The sequence below is a fragment of the Rhincodon typus genome, chromosome 18, assembly GCF_021869965.1.
Source record: "Rhincodon typus isolate 14 chromosome 18, sRhiTyp1.1, whole genome shotgun sequence".
NCBI lineage: Eukaryota > Metazoa > Chordata > Chondrichthyes > Orectolobiformes > Rhincodontidae > Rhincodon > Rhincodon typus.
Genome location: NC_063349.1, coordinates 21,131,014 through 21,143,045, shown reverse-complemented (window position 1 = coordinate 21,143,045; position 12,032 = coordinate 21,131,014). Strand labels below are relative to the sequence as shown.

General features: G+C 39.5%; 1 protein-coding gene across 1 annotated transcript in view; it reads right to left on the bottom strand.

The window, feature by feature from the left end:
• The window catches only part of LOC109920177 (voltage-dependent L-type calcium channel subunit alpha-1C-like), a 656,132-nt gene that overhangs the window by 326,590 nt on the left and 317,510 nt on the right, over positions 1–12,032 (bottom strand). The window lies entirely within an intron of this gene.

Below are 12,032 nucleotides of genomic sequence, written 5' to 3'. Positions count from 1 at the left end.
AGCCTTTGATACCTTCAGCATTGAGAACCATGTCTAACACATTCTTGAAAATATTTAATGTTTTGGCAGAGAATTCCACAGGTTCGCCACTCTCTGAGAGATTTCTTCTCATTTCAGTCCTAAATGGCCTACCCTATATTCTTAAACTGTAACCCTGGTTCTGGTCATTGGGAATGTTCTTCCTGCGTTTATTCAGTCTAGTCCATAAGACTATAAGAAATAGAAGTAAGACTAAGCTGTTTGGCTCCTCGAGCCTGCTCTGTCACTGCTCACATCTATTTTCCTGCACTTTCCTGGTAACCACTAATTAACCTACTGATCAAGACTCTATCTATCTCAGCTTTAAATAAACATAAGAATTCTGTCCCCAGCTTTCCAAGACAAGGAGTTCCAAAGACTCACAACCCTCTGAGAGAAGAAACTTCTCCTCAACTCAGTCTTAAATTCCTGCTCCCTTTATTAAAATTTTCTCAGTCTTTGAGATTCCTCCTCATTCTTCTACACTCCAGGAAACACAGTCCTAGCTGATCCAATTTCTCTTCATATGTCAGACCTGTCATCCTATGAATCAGTCCCTTTAGCATCTCTCATCCTACTTTGAGGAATAGAAAAATGATTCAATCAACGTCTAAATTCCTGATATTTTGACATTACATTTGTCACCACATTTCTTTTCTCTGGATGACCATATTTATTGGTTCCAAGTAAGTGGAGTTTGAGGGCAAAGTGCTCCTATTCCTCATCAATGCTGTTCTTTAACTAATTGTTAGACTTGACTACAGCACTCCCATGATTCACCCTTATTTTCAGTCTGGGATTATCTTACTTAAATATACTTCTCCATTCAGATGATCTGAGGGATAAACTCAGAAGAGAATTATGGTCTCTTGCTGCACATTAGAAAGCAGGGATGCATGCAACTAAAAGCTGGCAAGAAAAGAGGTTACTTCTTTTGGGTGGGTGGGGTGGGGTGGGGTGGGGTCGACCCTAACTTTGGATCTCCCACCCACCCCGGCTGGAGGTGTGGTTAGTTCTGAAGCATAGGTCTGCATTATGGGGCGGCATGGTGGCTCAGTGGTTAGCATTGTCGTCTTAGAGCTATACGGACCCGGGTTTGATTCCATCCTTGGGTGACTGTCTGTGTGGAGTTTGCACATGCTCCCAATGTCTTCATGGGTTTCCTCCGGATGCTCCGGTTTCCTTCCACAGTTCAAAGATGCGCAGGATAGGTAGACTGGCCATGCTAAACTTGTCAATCGTATGCAGGCTATGTGGGTTAACCGTGGGAAATGCAGGATTATCGGGATAGGGTAGTGGGTGGGTGTGGGAGTGATGCTCTTCGGAGCGTTGGTGTGGACTCGATGGGCTGAATGGCCTGCTTCCACACTGTAGGGATTCTATACTATTGCTGGAATGTTACAGCCCATCAACTTTAAATATTTTTAAGGTATAGATAGACAAATTCTTGACTACCAAGGGAATGTAGAGCTGGGGTTAAAATCAGATCAGCCATGATCTTACTGAATGGCGGAGCAGGCTTCAAGGACTAAATGACCTACTCTTGTTTCATGTTTGTATGTTCTTTGTAATGTCCAGTGCTTTCGGCCATTTCTTGACAGCATGCAAGGTGAATCGAATTGGTTGAATTGCTGGGGCCTCAGGAAGAAGCTACAATGGGTCAATCACTTGGCACTTCTGACTGAAGATGGATGTGGATGCTTCAGCCTTGTCTTTTGCACTCAAATGCTGGGCTCCCCAATTTTTAAGAATTGAGGATATTGTGCAGTCTCCTTCTTCTGTTAGCCATTTAATTGCCCACCACAATTCATGACTGGATATGGCAGGATTGCAGCCCATAGATCTGATGCATTAGTTGAGGTATCAGTTAGGCCTGTGTATTGCATGCTACATCTGCAATCTTCATTTAACTAAGGTTGAGCTCCCTACTTGATGTTAATGGCAGTGTGCATGATGTTACAGCTTATGGTTGAATATAACTCTGTTGTTACTGATGACCAATAGCATGCCCAGGTTTGACTTTCTAGATCTATTTGAAGTCTATTTCATCATGGCACACAACATGATGGAGGGAATTCTTAATGTGAAGACTGGACATCCTCTCCACAAGGACTGCGCAGTGGTCAATCCTGGTAATACTGTCATGGACAGATTAATTGGCAGGTAGACTGGTGAGATGAGTTGAATATGTTTTTCCATCTTACTGGTTTCCAAAACACCTACTGCAAGTCTGGTCTAGCAGTTATATCCATAGAACACAGCCAGCTCGGTCACATAAGTGCCATAGAGCCACACTTGGTGGTGAACACAGAAGACCCCTACCAAGAAATATGCTATTCTTAGTGTTTCCTCTGAGTAGTGTTCCATATGGACAAGTACTGAGTCATTAAACAAAAAAAAAAATGAGTTAGATGGAAATCAGCAGGAGGTTTTCTTGCCCGTGTTTGACCTGCTGCCATAAAACTCAATGGGATCCAGTGTCAATATTGAGGGCAGAGGACAACTCCCTCCTGATTCTATACCATTTGTCACCACCTCTGATGGGTTCGTCCTGTCAATGGAAAAGGAGATACAGGACAGTGATGCTGGTGCCTGGCAAGTTGTCCGTAACATGTGATTCTGTAGATATGACTATGTTAGAGGTTGTTTGACTAGACTATCGGACAATTCTCCCAAATTCAGCTTAAGTCCCCGGATGCTATTAAAGAGGACTTCGCAAAGTCAATAAGGCTGGGTCTGTTGTTGTCATTTCTATGGCCTACATCAATTTCAGGTGATCTGTCTGGTTTCTTTGCATTCTTTAGACTTTGTAGTGTTAGAGAAACTGACTGGCTTGCTAGGCTATTTCAAATGGCAGATAAGAGGCAGGCACAAGAGTGTTATGGCTCTGGTGTCATATGTAGGCTAGAACAGGAAAGACCAGATTTCCTTCTCTATCGGGAATTGGTAAGCCAAATGGGTTTTTATGGATGACTGACAATAGTTAGGTGGTCACCACTAAACTAATTATTAATTCCAAATTTTGATTGAATTGAAAGTTCATCATCTGTCATGGTGAAATTCTAACTTGTGTCCCTTGAACCTCAGCTTGGGGCTCTCGATTACTTGCTAAGTGACATTATCTCTATGCCACAGTACCCCCTTATTGGCAAGAAGAATGTGATTTTGAGTGTCTGAGGAGATTAGAATGAATGGTGCTTCTGTTTCATCAACGAATTACAATGGTTCAGGCACAATAAAATCTTATAAGATGTGAGTGACAGAGATACATCTTAAGTGTTCTGAATGAAGATACCTTTTGTGGTTGTATCCTTGTTCCATGCAAGTTTTATTGAAAACATATCAGATGTGTAAGTTCTCCTAGTTGAAATAAAAGATCAGTAATCTGAAAGTGCCTGAGGGGCTGAGGTTGTAGCTTTTTCAAATTTGACTGTGAACCCTGGCAGATGTTTGAGAGCAGTATCACCATGGTGCAAGTGATACAATAGTGGTAGCTTTAATTAATTGAGACATAATCATTGGACATAAAGTATCTGATGGAAATGCCTAGCACCTAATTTTCTGTATGACTGTCTTCTGCAGTGGAGGGCTTCTGTGGGGCACTGATGGTATCTCTACCTCTGAGCCAGGAGACCTGGATTCAAGTCCCACCTCGTCCAAATATGCGTCTTTACAGCCCTGAATAGGTCGACTAAAGACGCCTCTCTTGCAATGGCAAACTTATAACGCTCTCTCACATTCATCGGAGAATGAAGCATTCAGTAGATAGTGGCACTCATATTAGCAAAGAACAGCTGTTTCTGCATCCTCTTGCAGCATTTAAGCCAAGTTCTCTTCAACTGGTTCTGGCACCTTTCATAGCTACCTTGGTCCAGGCTGCCTTTGTCTGTCTGAATAACTCCTGTTGCTGTCTCACAAAAAAATGTACATCTGGGAAAGCATCACGAAGTGTGGAGCCACTTTCCCTCTGGGCTGAGATGTGCATGCCTATGCATTGAGTTGAAAAGAATGAAATTGTGTGAGACAAGCCTTCTCCACCCTCTGTAAATGTACCTCCCATTTTTAGGTCTGACTCCATACTTAATCTCAAAAAGCAACATTCTGCCCTATGGTTTTACTTTATATTTGCAAAACCAAGTTTGAATTCCTGAAAATGGGATGGCCTCAAGATGTCTAACACACCAGGTCAAAAAATAAATTCTCAAAAGCTGAATAAATCTCTAAGTAAACCAAACAGGCATTTCAAGATCAAAACAATAATCAGACTACAGGAACATGGGGACATGTTACTTGCAAATGCCCACTATACATATTTTCACCTTGCTTCACAATTAGATAGGAAATAAAGAAAACATACTAATTTGACAATTATTTGATATATCATGCTGGTCGAAATGTGTACTGAAATATTAAATTTAAATGCAATTTTAGAACTTCACTAAGAGCCACTCACTTGAGCGACAACAGTACCTTCTTTAGAATAGCTCCCACATTCTACTATGAAGACATTGGTTAAGCAGCTATAGGCACAGTAGCAAGTCTAGAGATTACATTTTTAAGGGGATAGTAAGTGATAAATTTCCATGGAAATAGAATATTCTCTAGTTCAGTGTGTACAATCCAGGTGGTTCCCTGTTCAATGTGGGTAGCATTTTGGCTAGGGGTAGCAGCACTCGAGCAGTCAAGTATATCAACTATTCAATAGACAATGCATGTGAAGCCACTGACATCAGCTAAATTGTTGTCTGGAAAAAAATTCTAGTGATCAAAATGAGTTATTCATTAATCTCATTCCTTTATGTCATATCATTTCTCACATGGATTTTTAATATTTTGTTGTAAAATTATATTTAATATGAAACTATAACCCAATTTTAAAATTTCTGAACTGTTAATACATATATCAGAAATCCCAGCATTTAATGTGTTCGAAAACAAAGTGACACTACAAATTGATTCTTGGTGCCATTATTAACATTACCAATTCATTGAATATAGATCAGACTTGGCACATATCTCTATCAAAGTTCTTTGTTCTGCATTGCATTCTGTAATAGAACAGACAGGTTTTTAAAGGGCATTTGAGAAGTTTTAATAACTTCAAATGAGAAAACGTCTAATTGTTATCCTGTCTGAAGCATTAATAGCTATTATATACAATATTTGATACAGATTATTCACTCATATTTACCTTGCTCCTTAATTAATTTGTTCTCTAAATCTTTGCTTCAGCCTGCTTACTGTGTGCTCATTCAAGTTTATGCAGCACAGAACTCCAGCCAATATCTGATTTCATGTTATTAACTGCATGTCTGAATTATTACAGCCATTATATTCACTTCAGTAGCAAACCTGCACTGTGACTCAGCGGTCAGCACTGCTGCCTCACAGCACCAGGGACCTGAGTTTGAATCCAGTCTTGGTGACTCCCTGTGTGGAGGAATCTGTACATGCTAGCTGGGTTAGCCATGGAAAATGTAGGGTCTACCTTATCCCTAAAGGTAGAGAGGTTTGTCTTGAGTGGGATGGTCCTCTTTGGAGGGTCAGCGTGGACTTGATTGGCTGAATGACATGCTTCCAGACTGTAGGGATTCTATGATAATTTTCTCAATTGTTTGGTAAATTTTCTCTTATATAATTTTAAACAGGTGCAGGAGTAGGGGGATTTGAGCATATACATGCACTAGAAGTGGCAGAACAGAGGGAGAGAGCAGTTGATAAAGTGTCCTTGCTTTCTAATAGAGGCATATTGTTCAAGACCATTAGGTGATATTGAACTTGTGCAAGCCACTTATTTAGATCTCATCTGGAGTACTGTGTACAGTTCTGGGTATTGCTTTATAGGAAAGGTGTGAATGCATTGAAGAGAGTGCAGAAGTGACTTCCAAGAACAGAATAAGAAACTTAAATTATGAGGACAGATTGGACAGAAGAAGGATGAGAGGAAATTTGACAGGCTTTCAAAATCATGAGTGGGCTAGATAGAGCAGACAGCGAGAAGCTGTACATGCTCATAAAAGGAACAAGAATGAGAGGGCAGAGATTTAAAGGTAAATGTAAAAGAAAGCAAGCATGATGTGAGAAAATGAAAAATAGTTTTTTCCACAATGAGTAGTTAAAGTATGGAATGCAATGTCTACAAATATAGTTAAGGCAAGTTCAACTGAGGTACCCAAGAAGACTAGAAATAGTGCACAACAGTTTTAGGGAAAGGCAGGTGATTGGGACCAGATAACAATGCTTGCTTGAAGAGCTGGTGCAGCATGATGGGCCAAATGGTCGTCTTCTGCATCATAACACTCTGTGGCATTATTTTGTCTTAACTATGATCTATCAAAACTAATGTTAAATTGTAAATTTTGCAGCAAGTTTTCAGCAACCTAAACGGTCACTAAACATTAACTCTGTTTTTCTCTCTATAGATGCTGCCAGACCTGCTGAGTTTATCCAGCCCTTTCTGTTTTTGTTTCAGATTTCCAGCATTCACAGTTCTTTACTTTGATTTGTGGGTAGAAGTATGATTGGTTATATGCTATTGATAGGGAGAGAGATAGAAAAACAAAAGAGAAGGCCAAGGGTAGAATGAACTGTGGGGCCGACTCAATGATAAAGACACTGTGCAACAAAACGCAAAGGGAGTCACCTCTGGCATTCACAGTTCTTTACTTTTATTTGTGGGTAGAAGTATGATTGGTTATATGTTGTTGATAGGGAGAGAGCTAGAAGAACAAAAGAGAAGGTCTGGGATAGAATGAACTGTGGGGCGGACTAAATGATAAAGATACTGTGCAACAAAAAGCAAAGGGACTGTCAACGGTTGTAGTAAAGAGAAAAAGCATTTGTTCAGAGTGAGTGCAACTTTCAGAATAATTAATAACTCTGTATAGATTCACAGAATTGTTACAACTTAAAAGGAAGCTACTCAGCCTGTCATGTCTGCACTGGATTTCCTGAGGAACAATTTACCAAGTGCCACTCTCTGGCCAATGATCATCTCTGCAATCCAATTCTCTCCTGAATGCATTAATTGAGGCTGTCTCTATCACACTTTTAGATGGTGCATATCAGATCCTAACCATTCATTGCATGAAAATGTTTTTCCACATGTTGCTATTGCTTCTTTTTTGAATTACCTTAAATCTATGCCCTACTATTCTTTGTCCTTCTACCAATGGGAACAGTTTTTCCTGATCAACTCTGACTAAACCTTTTATGATTTCAAATACCTCCGTGAAATCTCTCAACTTTCTTTTCCTCAAGGAAAGCTGTATATTTTCTTCAATCAATCTAAATAACTGAAGTTCCTTGTTCCTGTGGCCATTCTTACAAATCTTTTCTGCACTCTTTCTAATACCTTTGCTTTTCTAAAGTCTCCAGTCTTGGAAATATTACTCCAGTTAAGGCCAAACCAGTGTTCCAGACAAGTCTAACATAGCAACCTTGGTCTTTTATTTTATGCACTTTTAATAAAACACAGAATGCTACATACTCTGTTAACTGCTCTCTTAAGCTATCCTACCACCTTTGACAATTTATGCATATATAAATCAGATCCATCTGCTCCTGCCCCCAACTTCTGACTATAAATTTTATTTTCTATTGACTCTCCATGCTTTTCCTCTCAAAATGAATCATTTCACACTTCTCAGCATTAAATTTCATCTGCCACATGTCCACCCATTCCACCAATTCTACAATGTGCTTTTGAAATTCTGTACTGCCATCCTCACGGTTCACAATGTTTCTAATTTTCAGATCGTCCACAAATTTTGAATTTGAGCCATGCACATCAAGGTCAAGGCACTAAGATATATTAGTTAGAACAAGAGTCGCAAAACCACCCATGTTTTACTCCACTAGAAATCTTCATTCAATCCAAACACTACTCTATTCTCTACTCTCTATCTCCTGTCACTTAGCCAATTTCATAATTATATTGCTACTATCCCTCTTATTCCCTGATCCATAACTTTGTTTACAAATTTGTTGTGTAGCACTTTACCAAATGCTTTCTAGAAGTCCATATACATCACATTAACACCATGGCTAATCTCATTCATAGAATCAAAGAATCATACATTATGAAGATGTCCTTCTGCCCATCAAGTACGTACCGCCAAAAATACATTAAATCTACACTAATCCCACTTTCCAGCACTGGGCACATGGCCATGATGTCAAATGCTCATCCAAATATTTTTTTAAAAGGTTGTGACATTACCCGTCTCAACCATCCTTGAAGGCAGGGGATTCCAGACAACTACCACCCTTTGGGTGAAAAGAAATTTCCTAAATCTCCCACCATTCACCTTAAAAGTGTGTTCCCTTGTTATTGACCCTTAAACTAAGGGTAGCAGCTGCTTGCTATTCATCCTGTCCATGCCCCTTATGATCTTTTTCACCTCAATCAGGTTCCCCCCTCAAACTTCCCAGAAATTGTTGAATTCAATGTTGATCCAGAAGAGTGTAATGTCCTAATTGGAAGATGCAGGAGACTAAGGCAGAAAAATGAACATGACAAAAAAAATGTGGTGAATGAAAATGGCAAGCAAACAGAACATCAGGGTTATCATCATAGACTGAGTGGAGATGTTCAACAAAATGATCACCCAGCCTGTGTTTGGTCTCCCCAATGTTGAGAAGGCCACAATATGAGCAGCAAACACAGTATACTAAATTGCTGTTTTACTTGGAAAGGGTATTTGCAGCTGGGAGATAAGGTGAAAAGAGGTAAAAGGGAAGTTCTTGCAACTCCTGCCTTTGCATGGAAAGGTGCCATGGGAAGGAGATGAGTTTTGGGTTGATAGGGGAGTGGACCTGGATGTTGTTTAGTAAGCGGTCCCTTCAGAATGCTGACAGTGGAGGGAAGGGAATGATGTATACGATTATAGCATCAAGCTGAAATAGGCAGGAATGGCACATGATGATTCTTTGTACATGGAGGTTGGTAGGTTGGAAAATAAAGACAATCTTCCCCCAAATGCTGTCAGACTTGCAGTGCATCTCTAGCACTTCTTTTAAAAAAATTTTAAGTATTCTGGTTGTTCTACCAAGGAGATACTGTTAAGGCACAGTTCCAAAACAAAATGAGAAATTTCTCATGAAATTGAAACACTGCTATGCCCATTACTGGGATACGTTACACTTAATTATTCATCAAATAATTATTCATAATGGATTTACAAGACCTGAAACAAAAGCTAAGTTAAAGAGTCATAGAGTCCTACAGTATGGAAACAAATTCTTTGGTCCAAACAGTCTCTGCCGACCATATCCTCAAACTAAACTAGTCCCACTGCCTGCACCTGGCCCATATCCCTTCAAACCGTTGCTATTCATGAACTTATCCAAATGTCTTTTAAACGTTGTAACTGTTCCTGCATTCACCACTTTCTCTGGGAGTTCATTCCACACACGAACAACTCTCTGTGTAAAAAAGTTGCCCCTTTAAATATTTCTTCTCTTACTTTCAAAATACACCCCCTAGTTTTGAACTCCCCCACTGCAGGGAAAACATCCTTGATTTCACCTTATCTATGCCGCTCATGATTTTATAAACCTCAATAAGGTCACTCCTCAATCTCCTATGCTTCATTGAAAAAAACTCCAAGCCTTTCCTGTCTATTTTTATATCTCAAATCCTCCATTCCCAGCAACATCCTAGGAAATCTTTTCTGAACCGTCTCCAGTTTAATAATAATAGTAATAATCAACCAGAACTGCACACAGTACTCCAGAAGTGGCCTCACCAATGTCCTGTACAACCTCAGCATGACATCCCAACTCCCATACTCAAAGGTCTGAGCAATGAAGGCAAGAATGCTGAATGCCTTCTTAACTACCCTGTGTACCTGTGACGCAAAATTCAAAACATTATGTACTAGAACCCCTACGTCTCTCCGTTCTAAAATGCCATGCAAGGCCCTAACATTAATTGTATACGCCCTGTCCTTGTTTGTATTACTAAAATGCAATACATCACATTTATCAAAAATTAAACTCCATTTGCCACTCCTCAGCCCATTGACCCAATCGATCAAGATCTCTTTGTAATCTTAGATAACCTTCTTCACTGTCCACCAAGTTTGATGTCATCTGCAAACTTACTAACCATGCCTCAACAAAAGAAACAAGTTGGTTGAGTTAATAAATAAATTAAAAGTGGAATTGCTTGTGGAACTAAGGAGACAAAGACACACAACCATTAATGACAAGGAAGAGGAATGTACACCATGGGAGAATAAATTTGGAACACATTCACTACCTCAAAAGAAATTCTGTACATGTTGGGTGAAATTGGCAAAACCACCTTGAAGACATCCCTGTTGTGATAGGGTGAGGGGATAAGTTGTAGGAGACTTTGTAAGAAGCATAAATAGTGAATAAGGATAAAGGCAGTGGGAGAGATTTGGAGTGAAGTTTTAATACTCAGTTAAGAGCTCCTGAGCATCTGCATATGGAACTCCATCACCATGATGTCAGATCACCTGCTTGATGGAAGATGGAGCTAACACACTGTTCTATAGGCAATAATGTCAACTGTTTGCACTCACTTTATATTCATTCCTTGTACATCCCAAGCTCCTAATGATATTTCTACACTAAGGAAGCTTGTTAAGAGCCAGTTAATTCAAAGTGACTACCTTACCCTACATGTGGTTCCTTCATCCCAAGTCCTTTATTTAAATTGTAAAATGTTGCTTTTGAGGTCCCAGCTCTAATCACTTGTGGTAAATCACTTATTATACCTTCCAACCAGAAAAATACCCATTGTAACCACAAGTAACTGCATGTTACATCTTAAAAGAACTTCAATTAATTGGTTACAAATGGCTTTCTTTTCAAATTTAGTAATACAAAACTTAAGTGCTGTTGAAAATGGAGTATACTGATAACCACTTTAGGATTGCCAGTCAGCTCTCAATGTGGAGCACGTGCGTTTGCTGGAAGCTACCTATATTGTTTCACAGGGCCCTGTTTCTTGCAGGCAAAAAGATCATACACATTCACAAAAAACGGGTGACAGTCATTCGCTGTTTCATTTTTCAAGCAATATCTTGACCAATCAAAATCAACCTACCTAGTTTAAAATTTAACAAAGCCTTACAGTTACCTGTCAATCATTATTAATTGGTGCATTCTCCATAATGCCTCTACCAAAGTTCAACTGCCAACTGCATTCCCCTCTCATGCAGTATAATTATTGGTTTTCACCTTGAATTGCTATTCTTGCAAATTATCCTGTATGTGCACGATGAAAATTCAATAAAATGTGCTTTTTTCTCAGCAATACTCAATTTCCTTTTCACAAAACCATGTTGACTTTTCCTCAGTCATCTTGATTTTTTTTTCTAATAGACCTGCTCTAATGTCTTTGATAATGGCTTCTAATATTTTCCAAGTAATAGATATTAAGCTAACTGGCCTATAGTTTCCTGCTTTCTGTACAACTACCTTTTTGAATAAAGAAGTTACATTTGCTATTTTCAGATCAAATAGAATCTTCCCCAAATTAGGGAATTTTGGAAAATTAAAATCAATGCTTCAGCTATCTCACTAGCCATAAACAATAAGATCACAAGATAAAGGAGCAGAATTAGGCCATTTGGCCCATCCAGCCTGCGCCATTTGATTATGACTGATATGTTTCTCAATCACATTCTCCTGCCTTCTCCCTGTAACCTTACTAATCAAGAATGTATCTATCTCTGTAATGAACGCACTCCATGATTTGTCCTCCACAGCCTTCTGTGGCAATGAATTCCAAAGATTCACCATCTTCTGGCTGAAGAAATTCCTCTTCTTAGTTCTAAATGGTCATCCCTTCATTCTGAGGCTGTGCCCTTGGGTCTTAGTCTTTCCCACTAGTGGAAATCTCTCTCCATATCCACTCCATCAAGGCCTCTGTATTCTGTAAGTTTCAATGAGACCCCCACTCACCCTTCTAAATTCTACCGAGTACAGGCCAAGAGTCCGCAACTCACCTCATATGATAACCCCTTCATTCCCAGGAT